Source organism: Protopterus annectens, chromosome 7.part0 (assembly GCF_019279795.1).
Source record: "Protopterus annectens isolate FY-2018-M chromosome 7.part0, PAN1.0, whole genome shotgun sequence".
NCBI lineage: Eukaryota > Metazoa > Chordata > Ceratodontiformes > Protopteridae > Protopterus > Protopterus annectens.
The window spans coordinates 1723008665-1723030886 of NC_056739.1; the positions used below are offsets into that span (position 1 = coordinate 1723008665).

The window sequence follows — 22222 nt, forward strand, 5'->3', positions numbered from 1 at the left end:
TCTGGTTGAAGATGATTTCCTGGAACCTTTCCTAGATTTGGAAGTAGGTGGTGTGGAAGCTTTCCTGACAAAACTTGGTTTGGATGGACAGTTTCTGTGAAACTTAGGCCCTGGGGAGAAAAACAGGTGCTTAAGTTCCTGCAGCTCCTTGCTCTTTTCCTGAAGGTTTTTAAACAATTCTGCTGATTGTTTTCTAAAAAGAAAACTATTGTCAAGAGGAGCATCCAAAACCATGTTTTTAAAATCATCTGGTAATGGCTGTAGCAGAGCCAGAAGTATCTGCGGAGCACCAAGGCTGAAGCAGGAGACCTGGCTGATGCTTCTACAGCACTGCTGCTGCATTTAATTGAATGTCTAGTGACTTGTGCAGCTAAGGAGGGGGCAGACGCAACTTGTGCCTTAATAGGAATACCTGGTATGGAGGATAGGTGATCCATGGCCTGTGAGACAAGATCCAAAGCATACTTTACCATATGCATTTGTTAATTGATGGCTCTGAAAGCCAGGGTGGAAGAAGTGTATATTTTCTTTCTCAGTCTGTCAATCATTTTACTGTCTTTGTCAGATGGAAGCAAGGAGGAAGAAGGAATCTGTGTGGATTGCTTGTCTGCTGAAACAGCAATTACAGCTGAGTCTGCCATAGGATGCTTGATGAAGTATTTAAAGTAATCAGGAACTTCATATAACCTGTCTGGTCTCTTTGGAGCTGGAGGTTGAGATTCTAGTCCTTTTGAAGCTAAGGCAAAGGCGTCCAGTTAGGCTGGGATCACTGGAGGAATGGCTGAGGGGGAGGGGGATTCCATCTGCAGAAATTCATAATACCTTTTTTGCAATTCTGTCATTTGTGTGGAATCCCATTTGAAAATTTCCCTCATTTTTGAAATTGTTTCCCCAAAGGTTATGTCTTCAGGTGTGGAATCACCCTCTAAGGAATCGTCTTCTGGAGAACAGTATCCCAAGGGAGAGGCCAGTTGAGAGGTATATGAGAGGGACTCATCAGAAGAAGAATAGGAATAGTCCTCCTCTATAGTCTCAGGCTGGGGTAAGGGGCCCAATGAAGCAGGCCTGGGGCTCACAGGTGGTAGAGTAGCAGGAACGTGTGAGGAAGTAGGCCTAAGGGCCATAAAGGGATTAAAAAGAGACTGAGAAAATGCCTGCCAGTCTGGCAAGCCTTCAGATGGGGCAGACAGATGTCTGGACTGTTGCTTTCTTTTCAGCGAGGGGGTCTTTGCTATAGGCTGAACAGGTGAGGGTATAGGATCTCAGGCTTGCAAAGGGTCTTCACTGGATTCCTCTGGAATGGAAAGTAACACTAACAGATCAGGCAAACCTAGTCCCCCCCACTATGGAAACCGACATCGCAGATGCCTCCGCAGATATGCAGGCTGCAGAAATTAGGGTGGCACCTGAAGCGGCAACTGCCGAAGTTGCCAATGTCATCAGATGGACCTTAGCCCCTAAATCGTCAGCTGGCAGGAAGTCTGAACTCAGAGGCACAGTCGCTTTTTCATGCCTAGAAATTTTGGCCTTCTTTCACGGCGGTTCACCCAAGAAGGCAGGCGTTGCTTCCATGCCTAAGGTGAGTCATTTAAGGCATTGTTTTTCAACTAATAAGTTCAGGGCTGAAACACAGCTGTGCAGTGTTTTTGGAACAAATGACTGGCAGATGGAACACACTTTGTAGTCATGGGTAGGCCCTAAACAGAACAGGAAGAGGTTGTGGCTGTCATTGTGTGGAATTTGACGTCTGCACTTACATTTTCCCTTCCTAGATGACATGGACTGAATCACCTAACTGAAAAAACAAATCAGCAACCAAAGCTGGAAAAGAGATTCTCCAGCGGGGTACTTATCTTTCAGGAGTCACATGGCGTGCAGCAGAACAAGCAAGCTGATGTTCGACTGGCGGCAGAGATGTTCTGAAGTCAGTGCATGCAGACGTCACATTTATGGCCCACAGTTTATGGTACCTATGTGTGACATCCCATACACCATATAGCAGCCAGGTTAAGCTTTTGTAGATGGGACGGACAGTCGTGTCACCTCAGACAGAGGATCGCTCATGTTTAGAATACTGCAACATGAGAATAGAAGGACATCAGTTTATCTATGGAATATTGTCGCAGCAATAGAGAAAACCAAAAGGAACAAAGCTGTGAGAGGTTCCAATGTTAATCGCTCCATCACTGTGCCTATGATTGATTCATTTCACACACATCCTTCCCACACTACAAAAGCCATTAATTGTGTACAACACTGATGTCTAAGTGTGATGAAAAGTAAGAAGAAGTATGGCCATATTCATGTACTTCATCAACTTGCTGATTTAAGATACAGGACCATCCCAAACTCTGACCCACACACAAAGCTGTAGCTAAGGTAGGGCAAAGGGGGTTACAGCCTTTGGTACAAGCTGTTAAAGGGTACAGTTGGCACTAAGGAACAGATGTTGAAACTTTTCTGCAAGTCAGTGGTAAGATCCCTTGAGCGCTGCTGTTGAGTGTGAGTACCAGAGACTAATACCTTGTCTGCTTAAATGATTTGAAAGACTGTTTTTTGTTTATTTGTGTATGTGTGTGTAAGCCTGTTACCAGTTGCAGCAAGCAGCTAGCATAGCTCTTTGCTACAGCTCCTTGTTAAGACAGGAAAGCGCTATTAAGCATTAAAACATGATTGCTCTGTCTATTGACGTAATGCTTTTTTTTCCCTCAGCCCTGGAGGATGTTTTTTCTTTGCTCTTCACCTGTGGTCTCTGGTTAAGGGGGAATTAACTGAGGGGGGACTGCCCTGGGTGCCAACACTTGATCCAGCTACAGCTTTGCACAAATTCACAAGTCACATCAATTATCATCTCACATTAACCTTGGCCACTGCTTTGTCTCTCTCTCTCTCTCTTACACACACATACACACACTTCAATACAGCATGGCCACTGCTTTATCCCTCTCTCGCTCTCTTACACACACATACACACACTTCAATACAGCAATTTTCTGTGTACACTGGTTACCTGAGTTTGGGATGAAATATGTAAGATATTTATCTGAGGACAATTAATGTGACTTCTTCACAACTGAAAGAGGTATATCCTATCATAAGGTGCAGATTCTGCAAAACCATTGTCTGCTGTACTTTAGAAACTCAATGAAGACACAACACATGACTTTGCTTTCAAGTTACTATTTTATTATTCTAATTTCACAGCACCCTTTGTGTCAATATCTTTTGATTTAGAACAGGTGCGGACTTTGTGGGAACATGGGCGAATTTCTTGGCTAGGCTTATAAGGGCCTCCGGGCCAATAACCTAGTATCACCCTATGAACCTATTCTGTTCACAACAAACGTATGTTTATAGTTTTTTTCCCATAGAGGCAAATATGTACTGTAGAAATTCATAAATATAATTTGATTTTATTAAATAAGAGCTAAAACAAGAAGTTATGTTCTCACTATAACGTTCGATGTATGTAGTCCATCTCGCCTCACATTCTTACCCGTGGGTTCGGAGCCGAATGTCGGCTCCGACTCGGCCATACATTTTAGCTCGAAGTCTTTCTATTGGCTGGGCTAAGATGGTATCCCATGCTGCACTGCTCTCTATCCCCAGATCTAGTTTGCTGCAAGCACCAGCACTCATTCTCCATGCATAACAGCACCTAAGGAAACGAAAAACAAACCAAGAATGAAGGGAACTCTGAAACCAGGCCTAACTTCCAGATCCTCCAGGACGGGGGAAGGGGGGGGTAAGTAAGAATGTAAGGCGAGATGGACTACATACATCGAAAGTTATGGTGAGTACATAACTTCTTGATATTATGTAGTTCAATCTCGCCTACATTCTTACCCGTGGGACAGCGTCCCCAGCACCTAAATCCTGGGAGGCTCAGTGGAAAATACTCCTGAGTACTGTGGAACCAAAGGAAGACCTGCCCCTAGATACCACATCTAACTTGTAATGAGTAACAAATGTGTGAGGAGATGCCCAAGTATCTGCAGCACAAATATCATCCATAGACAATCTGGCCTGAAAAGCTGTAGATTAGATACAGACTGGGTAGAGTGAGCCTTCACCCGGAGCGGTAAATCTCTTCCCCCTGAAGTAAATGAAAGAAATACAACTGGAAATCCACCTGGACAACGTGACTTTGGAAACAGGAGACCCAATTCTGTTTTCCGAAAATGAAACAAACAACTGATCAGATTTTCTGAGGTTCTGTGCAAATAAAATCGTAATTGTCTGTGCACATCCAATTGATGAAATTTGAATTCTGCCTTGTTTGAGAACTGAGGAAAAAAACACTGGCAATTCAATAGATTGGTTAAGGTTACTAACTGACGCTACTTTGGGGAGACAGGAGGGATTCGGTCTGAGAGAAACCCTGTCCTTACGACAAATCAAATAAGGGGGGTTTTGATTGATAAAGCTTGAAGCTCAGAAATGTGTCTGGCTGACGTGATGGCTACCAAAAAGACAGTCTTCCAAGTTAAGAATTTTAAATCACAAGCGGCTGCAGGCTCAAAGGGGGGTGAAGTAAGACCCTGTAGAACAAAGTTTAAGTCTCAAGGCATAACAAGTTCCGAGACAGGAGAACGAAGCAACAAAGTGCCCTTCAGGAAAGCCTTACATAGTCTATGTGCCATTAGGCTAGGTTCGTCTGCGACATGAAAAGTAGAAATCGCCGCCAACTGGACTTTAATGGTTGCGGCCGCTGAACCCTGGTTAAAAAGCATAGAAAGGAACTCCAATACAGATGAAATTGGACCTGTGTAAGGGTCAATCTTTTTGGCATATGCCCAGATGGAAAACCGCTTCCATTTGCTGTAATAAATTTTCCTGATCGAAGGCTTATGAGCGGAAGATAGAATATGAACCACCTCCAGCGAAAATTGGTGAAGCCTAACTAATGATGGAAGTGGAGTAGCCAGGTTGTCAACCGGAGGGTCTGAAGAGAGGGCTGGAGCTGCCCTGACATGTGAGTCAGTAAGTCTGGTTGTGGGTCCAGAATCCAAGGAGTGTCCATGATATAGGGATGGAGAAAGGGGAACCAAATTTGACGAGGCCAGTGTGGGGCAATCAGAATCATTTTGCTTCCCAAGGACTGCGCTTTCTGAATAACCTTTGACAGCAAGGGAACCGGACGGAAGGCATATAGTAGACCGGAGGGCCAATCGTGGACTAGAGCGTCCCTGGGCGACTCCCCCTGAGGGGGGATAAGGGTGAAGTAGCTGCTGCATTTGGCACTGAGGGGGCTGGCAAAAAGGTCGCAGCAAGGCTGACCCCACCTGCGGAAGATCTGCTCCGCAACTTGACAGTTCAGGGACCACTCGTGAGGCATCAGAATAGCTCTGCTTAGCCTGTCTGCAATCACATTGGACTTCCCCGGAATGTGCATTGTTACCAGAAAACATTGGGAAGACACTGTCCACTGCCACACTCGCATGGCCTCTCTGCAAAGGGGATATGACTTGGTTCCTCCCTGTTTGTTCAGATACCACACCACTGACATATTGTCTGAGTGGATTGCAATAGTCCCGAGAGGAAGAAAACTCTGAAGTGCTTGCAACACTAGTAGCACTGTTCTCATCTCCAGGACATTGATATGCAGATGCATCTCGTGCTCTTGCCACATGCCTTGGACTGTCCTGCCTAGATAATGGCCCCCACCCCATCTGGAAGGCATCCGTGGTCACTGTGGCAACCAGAGGCGAAGGAACGAAGGGCTTTCCCGCATTGAGGTTGTCGGTATGAAGCCACCAACTGAGATCCTGTTTGCACCTGTCTGTGAGTAGAATAAGGTGAGAAAGTGGAAGACATTGAAGAGACCACTGGGTGAAGAGTAGCCACTGAAGGAACCTCATATGTAACCTTGCCAGGGGGACTAACATAATCGTAGCAGCCATCGTCCTCAACAATTGGAGGACCAATCTTGCCTTCACTCTTCTCAGAGGGAGCAAGGCGTAAACCTGTTGTTGTAGGACTCTGATTTTTTCCTGTGGTAGAAACGCCCACATGAGGACGATGTCTAATTTGGCACCTATAAAAGTGACATGCTGCAAGGGCAACAAGGCAGATGTTTTCCAGTTCAAGGTGATGCCCAACTGTTGACATAGGTTGATAGTAGCATCTCTGGTCTGAAGTAGCAGATGCCTGGTGGTGGCAGTAAGGAGCCAGTCATCCAAGTATGGAAACACTTGGAATCCCTGACGTCTCAAGTGAGCAGTCGCCTCTGCCATGCATTTGGTAAACACCCTGGGGGCTGTGGTGAGACCAAAGGGCAGGGCTCAAAACTGAAAGTGACTGGTTCCCAGCCGGAAGCGTAGGTAACTTCTGGATGCCCTGTCCATCTTTATGTGGTAGTAAGCATCCTTGAGGTTGATGGTGCACATCCACACTTCTTTTCCCAACAATGGGAGAATAGACTGCAACGTGACCATTCAGAACTTGGACTTTTGCACATGGGTGTTCAATCGGCTGAGATCCAATATGGGTCTCAGGTCCCCTGTCCTTTTCAGCACCAAAAAGAATCTGGAGTAAGTCCCTAATCCAATCTGGTCTGAGGGGACATGTTGGATGGCTCCTTTTTCTAGCAGCTTTGAAACTTCTGAAGCTACGGAATCCCTTTGACTGGGAGGAACATCCAGGATTTTCTTAATTGGAGGGGGATTTGACGAGAAGGGAATGACATATCCTCCGGAAATTATTCGTAGAACCCACTGGTCTTGGGTGATATCTTGCCAGACCTCTGGGTATAATGAGATTCAACCCCCGACTGGCTCCGGAAACGCACAGTCGGGCCTCCCATCAGGAGCGGCAATAGGGAGAACCACAAAAGGGATCGCGGTCTCTGGAGTTGCTTGCAAGGGCCTCCTCTGCCCTTAGGGCGGCATCTTCCTGAATAACCACCCCCTCCCCTGCCTCTGGAGGGGGGCTCACCTTGTGCACTGGGAAAAAACCTCTGTGATTTCTTGAACCACATTTTTCCACCCCTCTGGGCCTTGGGATAAAGCCTAGAGGGAAGGGAAAAATGGAGTCCTATGGCAGACAAGAGTTTTCCCCTCTTGTTCGCACCTAGTGAGAGTTTCTTTCACCTTGGTTCCGAACAAAGAGGAACCATCAAACAGGGCGTCAGTGAATGAAGACTTGAAGGCCTCCGCGAAATGACAAAGGCGCATCCAGGCCTGCCTCCTAAGAGCAACTCCTGAACTTGCTGCCCTACTCGCTCCCTCGGCTGCATAGGAGATCAGCCTCATGGAGGAGTTCACAATAGAATTGAGGGTAGACATCTGAGCATTGACCTTCTGGGCCACCGCCTCAGAAACGTTATCCGTGAGAATATCTCCAAGCTCCTTTAGGAGATCTCTCAGGAGCCGTGTAAAGTGTGATAAGTAATTCAGTGACCACAAGGTAAAGGTCGCTGAAGAAAACATACGCTTCCCGTACCGGTCCATAGTCTTAGGCTCCTTGTTAAGGGGATGGATGGTGGAAGAAGTCTCAGCTAATTCCTTCTGGGTGGCAGCTGCCACCACCATGGCATCCACAGGGACTCACTTGGATAGAAATTCCTTATCAGGTGGGGCAGACAAAATTTATTGGGTCTCCTGGGGACTGGTTCCACAGAGTCAGGGGTTTCCCACACCCTTCGACAAACCAGATCCAGAAGCTCATCGAAGGGTGGAGATACCCAGGAGGTAGAGGGCTGAGCACCAAAGGCCTTCAGGAAGACAGACTCCTCTTCGGAGGGGGCTTTGGATGGCCAGTCACCTCTTTGCTTCAAAATCTCTAGGATGTCAGAGAAAGAAACATCCTCAGAGGATGACTTAGGTAACCCCTCCAATTCCTCGAGGTCGGTGTCTGATGTGAGAGACTCATCCTGGGAATCTATGTGCTTCCTCTTGCATGTTTTCTTTCTGGGTGGCTCCTCAGGCAAAAACTCTGAGGGGCCCTCAGAAATATGGGGACCACTCGTGGGGGTACCCTGAGGTCTTGGGGCTCCACTGTCCAGAGATAGATGGTGATCAGAGACCTGCACCGGTGTTGTAGGGGACAGAGTGACCGACCCATATGATGCCGCTGAAGACCTGTCCAGCGCGCTCCACATGGCCTCGGAGGCTGGTCCTCCTGTATCCAAAGAACGACCAGCCTCCGAAGCCGAGACAGGAGTCAGGCTTCCCTGAGCTGAAGCACCGAGAGGGAGACTAGGAGCCGAGAGGTGTCCCGAAGCCTCTCCCTCGGGTCCGACCAATGAATCCTGAGTCCTGAACCCCTTGGACGACGCTGACGAGGTCGGAGCTGACGTCGGAACCGATAAGCCAGGAGGGGCTGTTGGAACTGACCTAGGGACATCACACAGAGCTGAGCACTCCGGCTCTGAAAGCTGAGATGCACTCGGAGGAAGTATCGATGCAGGTTGAGGGACCGGCTCCAGAGCCGACTGGGTCGGAGCCAAAAACAATTTAGCCAGTACCGATGACTGAAGAAATCTCTGCACCAGTCTATCGATGTCCACATCCGATAAGGTCCTGGAGGATTTGGAAGATAGGGAAGGAGATCGAGACCTCCTCTCTGAAGGAGACCTGCGAGGAGGAGATACTGGCCTAATGCTAGGCGACCGGCTCTGAACAGGCTCCAAGAAAATTGGAGCCAAGCAGGTTCCATAACCACTGACACTTCCTGCGGCCCCGAGGACAATGGAGCTGTGGATGTCGATGAAGATTTTGCTATTTTCTCCGGCGGCTCCAAGGATACTGATGGAGCCGGGGATTGCTTTTCTGCCTTGGAAGATTTTGCCTTAGAGGTGGAAGCACTCTCCAGACCCTCCTCGAAGGAGGGTTTCAGAAGTCCCTTCAAAATCAATTTGTTCATCCTTTCCTGAAGAACACGCGGGCTAAAGGCATGACAAAAACTAAACGATTCCTGGAGATGAATCGCTCCCAGACAGTACATACAAAGAGTCTCCATCAGTGATGGACATCTTATAACTGCACTTGGAGCACTTCTTGAAGCCCGAGGGCTTATGCTCCTTAGTATCTTTGGACATAGTTACCACAAACAGCAAGTAACTAACTCGAAATTAGACCAACAGTCAAACAGCCACAACTGCGGGAACAAGCCAAACAACAAACAGAACACCACAAGACCTCTAACTCAAACAATCCTTAGACACAAGTACAAGGGGGGAGGACTAATTCCTCTAATTTAAACGATTTTAGTCCAAGGGAAGGAGTTAGCACACAAGGAAAGCAAGAGGACAGACTAGGTCCTTTAACTGAAACGGGCCTAGCCCGTTGGAAACAGCTAGTGGGATGCCACAAGAATACGCTATAAGAGAAAAACACAACTTTTCCACAATATAGTCAAGAACACACACAATAGCTATGAAAATAGCTTTTTTGCAAAAAAACTACTCTGATATAAGAAGAAAAAGGTACTTAGCCACAGCCAAGAGCGAGACCACATCCGAGCTACACGAGCGGCAAATGAGATCTGGGGATAGAGAGCAGTGCAGCATGGGATACCATCTTAGCCCAGCCAATAGAATGACTTCGAGCTAAAAAGTATGGCCGAGTCAGAGCTGACATTCGGCTCCGAACCCACGGGTAAGAATGTAGGCGATATTGGACTACATAACATCAAAAGTTATGTATTTACCATAACAACAGATCTTGCTGCTGCATGTAATTTCTAGACTGGTTTCAGCAGGCAACTGCTCAACAGCTTTCTGAGTCTCCTGCAAGCCTGAGCTCCTCCCATCATTCAAATATTTCAACAATGATCAGACTCTCTCCAGATCAAGTTTGGCCACAGAGAAACAACTAAAGGAAAGTAACTATTAGTTCTATGACTAATCCCTAAATCACTAACAAAGTTACACTAACCATTTGTTATATAACTACATAAGCTTATCCACAAATGTGCACCTTCCCAGTATAGATAACCTCTCAACCTTTGGACTATCGTCTAAGTCAATGCAAAGATAATAATTTGATAAGGTGAAGGTTCATGGGCATCTTACAGTGTACAGACATGGGTCACTATTGGTATGGTAAATAGAACAGTAGACAAAATCCCTAACAGAACAGTTTGGGTGGCATCACTATTGAATATCACACAGAACCATGCCTCATAAGAGGCTCTTGATCTTGATATCACATCCAGCAAATAATGCTTGGCAATGGAGTACTGTGAGGTCCATACAGCTGCTGCACAAATGTCACCCATGATAAATTCTGAAATTAAGCTGATAAGGTACCTACTGACCTTGTGGAATGGGTTTCATATTAAAGCTATAAGAATCTTTGGCTGAAGCACAGCAGTTTATGATATACTTAGACAGCTACCTGGGCAGCATAACCTTTATCACCTTCTTTTCCAGTTTGTTTGACGTGAAGGACAAAAATAACTGTTGACCGTGTCTGATTAGTTTACTGCAATCTAAGTAAAAACAAAGTTGTGTTCCTACACCCAAGCAATGTAATTTGTACTCTCCCTTGTTTGAGTATCGAATAAAGAACACCAGAAAATGATGGCTTGGTTAATATTAGAATCTCATGCTATCTTCAGCATAAAGACTTGGATAGTTTTAAGTACAAATCTAGTTCAGAGATTCTCTTAGCTAAAGTGATGATAACTAAGAAAAAGGCTTTCCATGTATTGAATTTAAGATATGATTTTGCTGCTAGTTCAAAGGGGGCAGAGATTAATTTTTCCAGTATGAAACCAAGATCCCATGGCTGTGATGGAGCTTTGTATAAGTGTTTCAGTGAGAAATCCCTTCTCAGGAGAACTTTGCAAACTTTCTGACATGCCAAATAAGTAGACACTAAAAACACGTGATATGTCAAAATACCTGCAAGGTGAACTTCAACTCTAGAGAAGCTACAAGTCTTATCAAAGACCTCTGACAGAAACAGAAATGTTGATACTGGAGCAGTAAAAATGTATAGCCTTTCTACTGTAGCCCACAAGGCAAACATACCAACTGACTGAATACAGTTTTTTGTTGGAGTTTTTTTGGATGCTTTTAGGAGTAGGACCACTCTCCTGGTATGCAGGATCCCTGTCAATTACTGTAAGTGGAGACACTGTGCAGTCAGTTTGAGGGACTGGATGTCCAGATGAAGCTTGACAGATGTCCTTTATAAGAGCCCAAAAGGAAGGTGGGTCTCCTTATTAGGTGAGGCAACAGAAGTGTAAACTAAACCTGACAAGGTTAAAATGGGGATATGAGAGTGACCTTGGCCTTGCACAGCCTGGCTTTCTGAATTAACTTTATAATGAGTGGCACTGGAGGAAAGGTATTCAGGAGTTCTGTGGGTCAAGGATGGATGAAATTGTCCCTAGAACTCTTGGGGAAACAAAGATGCTGCATTTGTTGCTAGAGGCCGAGGCAAGGTCTACCCCAGCAGTGTGAACAGCCTCTCATTGCATCCATGTTTGTTGTACTGTCTAGTCCCAGACAGTGCTCCACCACCTCAAGGCAGATGCATCTGTATTGACCATGGCAGCCGGGAGTGGATGAAAAAATGGATGTCTAGACCATTTGAAGTGTCAGGATCTGCTAGATCAAGTCCAGAAATGCACAGACTGGATGAAAGAATGAACTTACACATACTGTCTGAGATGTCATTTTTCAGAATATTCCCTTAGAGATATGGTGATCTTAGAGTTGGTACATATAAGTTCAGAGGTGTCCCCTGCAAAAAGGAGAAGAGCGATTTTCAAGATTAATCCTTTTCTGTTTTGTTTTTTCAGGTTTTTGGCACTCGGCATTTCAAGTGTTGACATTTCAATGGGGAGCCCAACAGATTCTCTGGATGAAGCTACCACTGTAAAAGACTGTAGCAAGATATTGACATTCATATCTTCTGAGACATGATAGTTAGCTGTGACCATTGTACCCAATGTTCCTCGCAGGATTCTCCTGTCATTATCTTGCAATGGTCAGCATGTGCAGAGTTGCTGTTCTTAAAATTACAGTCCATAAAACTGAGGTTGCTGGAGGCAAATTTAGTTGTATTAGCAAAATGACTACAACTGTTGATCTGGTGACCAGGTGGCAACAGATAAACATCAATGTCTGTGCTGGTTCCAGATGCAACTATGGTATGCTGACTGATACTCTTCAGGAAAAGCATGTTCTGACAAGATAATACCTGAGGTACCTACACATGTTAAGAATATGAGGTTCTGTCGAGGCTTTACCTGAGGTGCCTATACATGTTAAGAGTATAAAGAATCCTTTCTCTATGGTTCTGAGGGTTAGAATACAACACTGGCAGACTGATGATTTGATTCAAAGAAAACTCCAAAACTACTGAAAGAATTGATTAGACTGTAGTATGCTGTAATAGCTGAAATAGCTCAGTTGGGAGAGCGTTACACTGAATATCTAAAGGTCCCTGATTCAATTCCGGGTTTCGGCATGGAAATCTTTTCGCCACAACAGTCAGGAAATCCTTCTATGTGGCACACCTCATCACTAAGGGCTTTTCACCCAGAAAAAAGGAGGTCATTGTCCCACTGTACTCATCCCTCATTAGACCTGAGCTGTGTACTACATGAACTACAAAATGAAGTGGCACCTCACCTAAGTGTCATGTTTAATCAAAGCCTCACCTTAGGCTTTGTGCCCAATGAGTGGCGCATAGCTACAGTTATCCCACTCCACAAGGGAGGATCCACCTTGGATCCCGGGAACTATCATCCCATCAGTCTGACGAGCCTGATCTGCAAAGCCATGGAATGCATTATCATGGAACCTATAAACAAAGACATTGGCAACCTTCAAACACTGGACTCCACCCAGTTTGGTTTTGTAAAGGGACGATCTTGTCTCCTCAACCTGACTGAATTCTTCGAATCAGTATCCAGAGCCATGGATGAGGGCAAGGTGGTCCACACAGCCTATCTATACCTCGCCAAGGCCTTCGACACCATCCCCCACTCTGGAATCATAGATAAACTTACTAAGCTGCGCATTAATCCCTATGTCACTCGATGAGTTGCCAACTGGCTTAGTGAAAGAACCCACACTGTAAAAGTAGCCGACTCAAAATCCAGCTCCAGACAAGTGACAAGTGGAGTACCTCAGGGTTCAGTCCTGGGACCGCTCTTGTTTGGCATCTACTTCTCTGAAGTACAGGCCAGCACTAAGGGACTCTGGCTAACAAAGTTTGCAGATGACTGCAAACTGGAAGCCATTATTGAATACCCAAATTATGTGGATATTCTACAAAAGGGCCTTACAGAAACAGATCCAATAAACAAGAGACCAGAGCCAAGAACAAGTAATCGGCTACAAAACTATTATAAATTATATTAATGAAACATTTAGACATAGTGGAGGTCAACTTAAAGTTTTTAATGGTTTATTTTTTAATTTGGTGCAGTGGATGAACTTACATTTTGAATACTGTTTGAAGACACATACATTTATGTACATGTGTATATGTATATATATTTTTTTAAAAAATGCACAATTCAATTTGCTACTAATTGATCATTTAAATTGTTTAATTAATGGCAAGCTGCTATTTAAAGACAAGATGGTGGAGTGTTTTAATAACTTGATAAAGCTAGGAACATCCTAGCGAAAGCGCTTGTATTTACGTGGTTCCTTTGGTGTGTTTTTATATTAAAAGACCAGTTTGTGGATTTACTCAAGCTTCGTGGTGTCAGTTTTGTAGCCGATTACTTGTTCTTACAGAAACAGATGCTTGGTGCCAGAGCCATGGGCTCAAGCTCAATGCCAAGAAATGTATAGTTATCTCCTTTGAGAAAACCATGTACCCATGAATTACCACATAAGTGGCAGTACACTAAACACCAAAAGTGTGATAAGGGACTTGGGGACACAAGTGGACAGTTGTCTCATCTTCTTAAACCACATCACCACAACAGTCAAGAAATCCTTCTATGTGACATACCTCATCATTAAGGGCTTTTCATCCAGAAAAAAAGGAGGTCATTGCCCCACTGTACTCATCCCTCATTAGACCCATTATAGAGTACAATACCCTGTTTGGTATGTACCTCATAAGACATCTGCAACAACTGGAAAGGCGACAGAAATACCTCATCTAAAAAAACTCCAGCTATACTCTGTCGCATATCACCTGCTCAGAGGCAATCTTTTCTTAACATACAAAGCCATGTCAAACCCAGAGCTGTTGGACATGCTACACTTAAAGAAATCCCAATCCCTCAGAGCCACACACTCCAGGGATCTAAACCTGGTCATCACAATGAACAAAACATGCTGGAGGGATAGGTTCCTGACCCAGAGACTCCCCATACTCTGGAATAGACTGCTTGCATGGGAGATAGGAAATTCACCCCAGGGATCACTTCAATCACCCTGTTAGACAGGGGACTAGGGAAGTAATAGCCAAGGAATTGTTATGGCTAGGCTTGTAAAGGCCCTAGGGCCGATAGCCTAGTACCAACCTATGAACGCTGAAATTAGTGAATAAATATGAGACTGTAAAGCACCAATTACATTTGTGAAATATGGCTTAAGAAAACGTGACTAAAAATTACATTTTTGCTGACTTTGTTTAACTTGTTGAGAGTCTGAAAGGCATAAACCTCACTTCATGTCATTAATGTTTGGAAGGACACTAAAATGGAAAAAAGAAAAAAAAAGCAACTGTGACAAACAATTTTTGTTCTTAACAGTATCTGTATACAAAAATAGAAAAGTTTGGTTAAATGAGCATGACAAAAAAGAAGTTGGTGAGCTTTTTCTCATTCTTGCATAGGGGAATGACTGGATTAAGGCCCTTAAGCTTGATCTAGTAGCAAGTTTTAAGAGAAAGCAAGTAAATGATAAAAATATTGAATATTATATAGCCTTTTTTTAGCAAACGAATGTATGATTAGTAGCATTTCTGTATCTGGTCCTCATGTCTCCTGGAGACAATCTGGTAAAGAGAAATGACTAGGAGATCATTTTCTCTGGAAGCATTCAAGTGTTTACTCAGCTGGGAGAGGTATAAAGATAAGACAAAACTGGACAGCACTTAGTTGCAACACAGCTTGCACCATATGTCTTAGTATGGACAGCCTTTCTTTTAGGTTAACTCAGGTCTGTGAGTGTGGCTGTCAGTTTGGAAAATGTGTTCATATTAGGAGGGTAAAACTTCAATATTTGAAGATATACATAGTTTTGTGTATTATTACATTAATGGGTTATGGGGGTGTTGGGGGTATTTTTTTTTGTTTTAGGGCTTTCAATAAAACAAAAAATGTGTAAGATATGACATAGGGTCAAATAGATATGACAAGAAACAACTGTATAAAAGATCAACCTGCCAAACAGTGCATGCATGTAACACAAATGCATGTAACACAAAAGCTAGAACTAGACATTGAACAAAAAAAAGCTGTTATACATAAAATCTGGGAGTAATAATTTTTAAGACAATAATGCTTTCTGTAATTTCTTTAAATATCAATGGTCTCACAGATAAACACAAAAAAGAAAGAGTAGTGAACTACCTTATAAATGTAGAGTGCAAATAGCTATGCTACAGAAGACACACTTGGAAAGAACTGAACATGTCAATTTGATAAAGAAAGGTTTTCAGGATGGTTATTCAACAGAATACTTGGGGCAAAGGAAAAGAGAAGCACTTATATTAATGGCAAGAGTAGCTTCAATAGGGGTTGGAAGGGTGGCCTAATGGTTAAGGTGTTTGCCTTACAAACACAAGCTGCAGGGTTTGAGTCTCACAAGGGATACTTGGCTAAGCTTAAAATGGCTCGCAAGGGCAGTTAGCTTAGTACACACCTATGAGTAATTTCCTATGAGTAATGAGTGACAGAAGAAGATAAAGAAGATAATAATGGTAGACTTGTAGTACAAAGGGGCTACTGGCAAGGGAGGAGGATTACAGTGGAATGTACTTATATTCCACCTAAAACTGCTATAATGGCACTTAAGAAAATTCTGGGAGAAATAATCAGCTTTCAGGAAGGAATATAGGTGGGGAATGGAATTTGATTTGCAAAAGTGAAGATGTGTCTGGGGAGCCCAGAATGGAAAATATAACAAAGGAGGGTAGATTTTGAAGAAATTTAAGAAAATATTTGGCATGGAAGATGTGAATTCAGTACTAGGAGTTTGGAGTGAATGTACATATTATTCCCTAAGATACAAAAACTGGGCTAGGCCAGACAGAGTTTACATTTCATAGGAACATGCACATTTAATTGAAGGTCTTAATACTCACCCAATAACTATTTCAGATCATGCACCAATAACAACTAAAATAGAAACAGAGGGTAATGAAATAAAAATGAGACACTGGTGCTTTCCCACCTATCCATTTAAAAGAGAGGAATTTAAGGAATGTGTAGAGAAAATTATTCAGGAGCTATTAGAGAAGATAGAAATTTCCTCTGAAAATGTAGATAGGGAGTGGGATAAAATTAAAATAGAGTTTAAAAACAGGGAACAGGGTGGAAATAAAAGACAGGGAGATATGGTTAAGAAGTAACAAGAGTTGTTTAGAGGGACTGACAAATGTTAAAATATTGCAAAATAGGGGGAATCTCACAGAACAAGAAGAGGAGCAACTGCAGAATGCTAAAACGAGTATAAGGGGTTACCTCATTGATATGCATGAGTTTAGAAAGATTGCTGTTAAGCAACTGTTTCTTTATATTAACTCTACAGCACAAAAACTTTTAGCACAACTCAGGCAACAGAACATTGAAAGGGCTGTTGCCAAGTTTAGGGAGCCTACAAAAGATCCTGTAGGGGTATTAGAAATATTTCAGAAATTCTATGAAAGTCTGTATAAAGCAGAGAAATATGGAAATCATGAAAGGGTACAAATGGGAATGTTTATGGAAGCATTGAATATGCCAAGGTTAGAGTCAGACAAGACTCAATTATTAACAGTTAGGATAGAAGGAAATGAGATAAAAATGATGATGTATAACTAATCTACAGGAAAGTCCCCAGGAACAGACGGCATTCCTGTAGAAGTCTGCAAGCTAGGAGGGAAAAATGATAAGGATCTGATGGTTTTGTTTAACAGTATTTTAAGAGTAGGAGAAGTACCAACATCCTGGAAGAAAGTGGTAGTAGTTGTATAGATCCATCAGATCCAGCTTCGTACAAGTCCATTTCAATAGTACACCATGATTATAAAGTGCTTTTGTCTATAATGGCTAAATGAATGGCAAAAGCGATGCCAACATTGATAGATTTGGATTAATGTGGTTTTGTGGAGGGGAGGCAAACATTCGACAATATTAACAGAACATTGATGATGTTGAGGGAAGCAGAATTTAAGAAAATGCCATAGTTGTTGTTGGGTCTTGATGCAGAGAAAGCATTTAACACAGTAAGCTGGGACTTTATGAGCAGGGCAAGTGAAGCATTTGCATTCCCCAATAAAATTATAAGGTTGATTAAGAGGATATATGAGGGACTGTAGGCAAAAATTAAAGTGCATAGGTTCCTCTCTGATAATTTCTGCCTGGGCAAATGAACCAGGCAGAGATGTCCTCTTTGTTATTTGCACTATATTTAGAACGATTGGCAAAGAAAATAAGGGACTCAGAAATTCAAGGTTATAATATATAATAGTAGTAAAGAAATACTGACTCTTTCTGCAGATATTATTTTATACCTGATAAAACCAGAAAAGGACATTACAGTATTGTGGACCATTTTGAGACAGTTTCAAATCTTTAAAATTAATGAAACTAAAACAAAGGCAATGGTGGTAAATTATGTACCTACACACAAATTCATTCAGCAATATCCATATTTAAGGGGACGCAAAAAATAAAGTAGTTAGGAGTATGGATTAAAAATGATTCTGGTGTGGCAGCTAAGGATATGTGGGAAGAGGCTAAACAAAGGATAATACAAAAATTGAGAAACTGGAAGCTCTGTTATATGGCTATGGATAGTAAGATACAAGCAATTAAAATGGTTTTAGTCCCTTTAATCTTATACACAGGTCAGGCATATTTTTATTAACCAGAGGAGAAGTTGTGGATAGCAATTAATACAGAGCTGAAGAATTTTATCAGGGAGGGGAAGATGGCAAGAGTCAAGTGGGATAAATTGATTCTTCCAATAGAACAAGGCAGACTGGAAAATTGTGATTACCTAATCTGAAGGGGTATTTCGGAGTTACACAGTTAAGGCTCATATACATAGCACAAGAAGAAATCTACAATTCAAAATGGAAAGTGATGATGATGATGAAACAGGGAAGGAGTTCAAGAAATAAGGAGAGCTTGGGATTTTGAATGCAGACCTTTAAGGAGAATAACAATAATCATACAGAATATTATAGTCATAAAGTAGCAGAAAGTATTTTAAGAATTAAGCTAACATGGGAATGGAGAAAAGAGATTCTGACGATAAGGAAGAGTGCAATTAGGCATACAATGGGCAAGAGGGGGGTTGGAATTTATTGGAGAAAACTGGCAAAGGAACCAAGGTATTGGGAGCACATAACTAGAGAGGGAAAGGTAATAGAATGGGAAGATCCCAAAATGTATTTGGACCGCAGGTTAGAGATTGCCTTCCTGATCAAGGATTGATATCAAACATATAGGCAAAGAGAACGAAATAGGCAGGTCTTAAATAAAAGGCCAGCACTGTTAAAAGTTTGTAGTAGAATCTAGAACAGAAGCTGCTGTTAAAAAAGGAAAAAATTAGTACAGCACATAAAATACTGCATGATAACTATAAGAATCAATCAGAGGTGGTTAGAAAGGATTGGGAAGAGAGATTGGATAAGCAATTCATAAATAAACAATTGGGGATATATGTTTATTTCTCAAATATGCAACAAAATGTAGAAGATTTAAGATTTTTGCTTGGAAATGTTTGCATATTTTTATACCCCAAATAGACTCCAGAGAATTTTTCCTCAGGTAGACAGCAAATGCTGGAGGTGTGATGGAGAAGAAAGAGGTAATTGGGAACACATTTTATGGGAATGTAATGAGTTGACAGACTTTAAAGATTCCCTGCAGACAACTCTATCACAGATACTGGGTGAGCAAATTGGTGTAACTAGGGAAATGATTTTTCCTGAACTACTATACAGAATTGGAATTGCCTAGACATAGTAAGTCCTTGCTGAGTCTAATTACGGTGGCTGCCAAAAGAAATGGTAATCAAAGTCTAAACCAACTGCACTAAAAGTAGTGAATATAGTAACCGAGATAAAATCACTGAAATTGGGATCTTTAGAAAAAGATAGGAGCAAATAACATAGGAAAACTGGGAATTGTGGGAACAATGCATACAGGAAATGAATAAGGTTTAAAAGATGACAGGATTTAAATGGGCTATGTAATGTTTGACTGATAGTGATTTGGTAGATTATAACTGAGGTATAATAATTGCAACTAAAATTATGTCAGTATGTTTTGTGATGTAAATTGCTTGAAACTAAGATCATGTCAATATGCTTTGTTTTCATTTATATAAATGTATGATTTCCTATGCCGCAAGTGATAATTTAATAAAGATGTTTCTTGTTTAAAACAGTATTTGTATAAGACATTTCACAATATAAATTGCATATTATACAGTATTGCATTTTCAGTTATTGTTGTATGTTTTTTCCTCTTTAGAGTTAAGAAATGTAGGTATTACAATGCTGAAAGAGAAGAAAGGTTGGACAAAAGGACATTTAAGTTAATAGTCCGCATGCACTGATTATTAATATATGTACAGGTGAAATGTCTTCCTTTACTTTTGCATATGGGAATGTCTGCATTAATGCCTTTGGCTTAATCTAATGACAATTGTTTTTGTGTGTGTAAGCATTAAGAATGAGAGATCAAAATGTAATGGATAGTTTTCCTTTAGCAAATAAATGCTCATTGTGAGTTGAGAAGCTGTACATTTTGTTCTTATATTTCAATGGAAACAAGCTGACTAAAGGTGAAGGCAATAAATCTTGTGGGGTCTGGACACTGTTTACTGAGAGGAATGTAAAATTAAAAGGTGAAAAGTTTGAAATTATTGGAAGTGATTAAGAGTAGCTTTTCTGGTGACTAAATACTTTAATGCATTTACTAGAACAGCATAACATTTAATTTTATTTAAAGATAGCCAGTGCATTTTTTCTTAGAGCTAAAATTTAATGTTTTCTCTAAGTATACAAGCTATGTTTCACATCTGGGAGAGGAATAAAGATAAGACAACAAGAGATGGTAACTAGTGTAAGTAGAAGCACAGGATATAACACATGCCTTAGCATGAATAACCTTAATTTTAGATTAGTTCAGGCCCATACTCTCAACCGTACTGAATTTCTCAGAATTTACTGGTTTTGAGGGTAAAATAATGGGGTGCCACAAATTTCCGAGTGGCCCCTTCAATTCACGAATTTCCCTATTTCTTTTTTAATTTTATTTACAAATTTAAAAGTACGGCTGATGTCATCATGTCATCTCTGGTGTATTCCGCAATGTCATCAACGTGCACGGGCATGCGTGATGACATCAACTTGACTGCCTATTAGACTCTTGAAATATTTAAAAAAATAAAAAAAAACGTCAGTTGTTTACAGCCGCAACCCATGACGATAAACCCAGGCCCTGAGAGGACTACTGTGGTAGTCAAGATTAAACAGTAACTTTCTGAGGTGAATGATTATCATTCTTTAAGGGAAACACATGAAGTACACCTGTGAGCCTTACTGAGTAGGAACTATCCCCCTATACCAATGTGAGTTTTATCAGCTTAAATCGCTTTATGTTTGGTAGCGGAATTTTAATGCAGCTCTTGAAAGTGATTTGGGCATTAACTAGAGCAGCTATTCGATTGCTTGTGATTCACTAAGTTGTTAGAAGTTGTTGATTGCCATTGGTAGCACTTTTTTTCTGACCAGTTTTGCCTATCTGTGATTGTGGGCATGACATATGATCAGAAAAGACAAAGAAACAAAAATGTTTGCCAGTTATATCAGGAGCTCATAGAAGCTACTTTTCAGTCATGACACTAATGCTCTTTGGAAGGAAAGGACAGTGTCAGAGATGTGCACTTGTACTTGATACAGAATTCTAAAAGATGCAGCAAGTCTTTTCATAACTTGGCCGTTTTTATTTGCAGTAATCGGCACAGATTGTGTAAGCATTTTGCATTAAAACGCAGGCATTTGTGAATAGTAACAGTGGTGGTTAATATACTTCTAGCCTTATGCCTGCATATGCACAAAATGTAAACACTTACAACAGCTTTGGAAGTGAACATCTCTATATGAAGTAATTACGAATACTAGAGATATTTTAGGAGATGCATTTAAACTTACACAAATGTACATAAATCATGACCTTGTGCATTAGGAGATATAGCAATAAAAAGTGAGTTACACTAAAATACAATTCTCAAAGAAACAATGAAAAAAAATTATGGTAGCAATAAACATATTCTAGTCACTGCAGACACATGCACATATAAAACTGTGGTCAGGTGTTCAGCATGATGTGTTGACTGACATTCAGGCATGCCTAGCAACTAAAACATCAGACAGGTAGACTGTTTATGCTAAGGAGGCGGATGTGTCTTTCCATAAGTGGATTCTATTTGCATTGATTGGTGCTATAATCCTTAGTACCAAAAGTTAGTTGGTTAATGTCTAGGGAGCTAACTAGTAGAAGCTTTTATTTATTTTACTGCATGTTCTTTAAATACAACTTCTAAACAGTTCTCACTAAGTGGTGGTTGGTATGCATGTGCTTATTTTTCTTCCTTTCTTTTTCATAATTCAAGCATATCAGTACAGTTTGCTCATACAATTGTCAGAATTATTTAATTATTTTTAGAGATTATGTAGCATGTAGTGGTAAACATATGGGGAGAATGCTTTCACATCCCCATAGCTTGTTTTCCCCTTTTTAATGTTGTTCATTTCAGACAATTGATAGTAATATATGCAATCAGACTACATTTTCCATAGGTAAAAAATTTTGACCATACACATAACTATAATTTACAATACATTTCATATTGAAGGTTCCATACTTGCACTAAAGTCAGGTTAACTTTAAATGTTCCCATAAGATGATCAATGTATTCTACCAATGGAATGCTGACAGGCACTTTAAATACACTTTCTGTCTGTGCAGTATCTGCATTCATCTTTATCTTGTCTAGAAAAGTAGCATTTAGATAATAAAAGGTAAATAATTCTATCCCTCCATCAAATAAATCTATCTTTGAATGTGTGGC

The 22222-nt window shown here is 41.5% G+C and overlaps 1 protein-coding gene and 1 non-coding gene across 2 annotated transcripts in view; one reads left to right on the forward strand and one right to left on the reverse strand.

Annotated features, from left to right (window-relative positions):
* The window catches only part of LOC122806187 (acylamino-acid-releasing enzyme-like), a 1918826-nt gene that overhangs the window by 833648 nt on the left and 1062956 nt on the right, over positions 1-22222 (reverse strand). The window lies entirely within an intron of this gene.
* On the forward strand, positions 12353-12425 carry TRNAF-GAA. The gene has a single exon. It is a non-coding gene; the product is annotated as a tRNA-Phe (tRNA).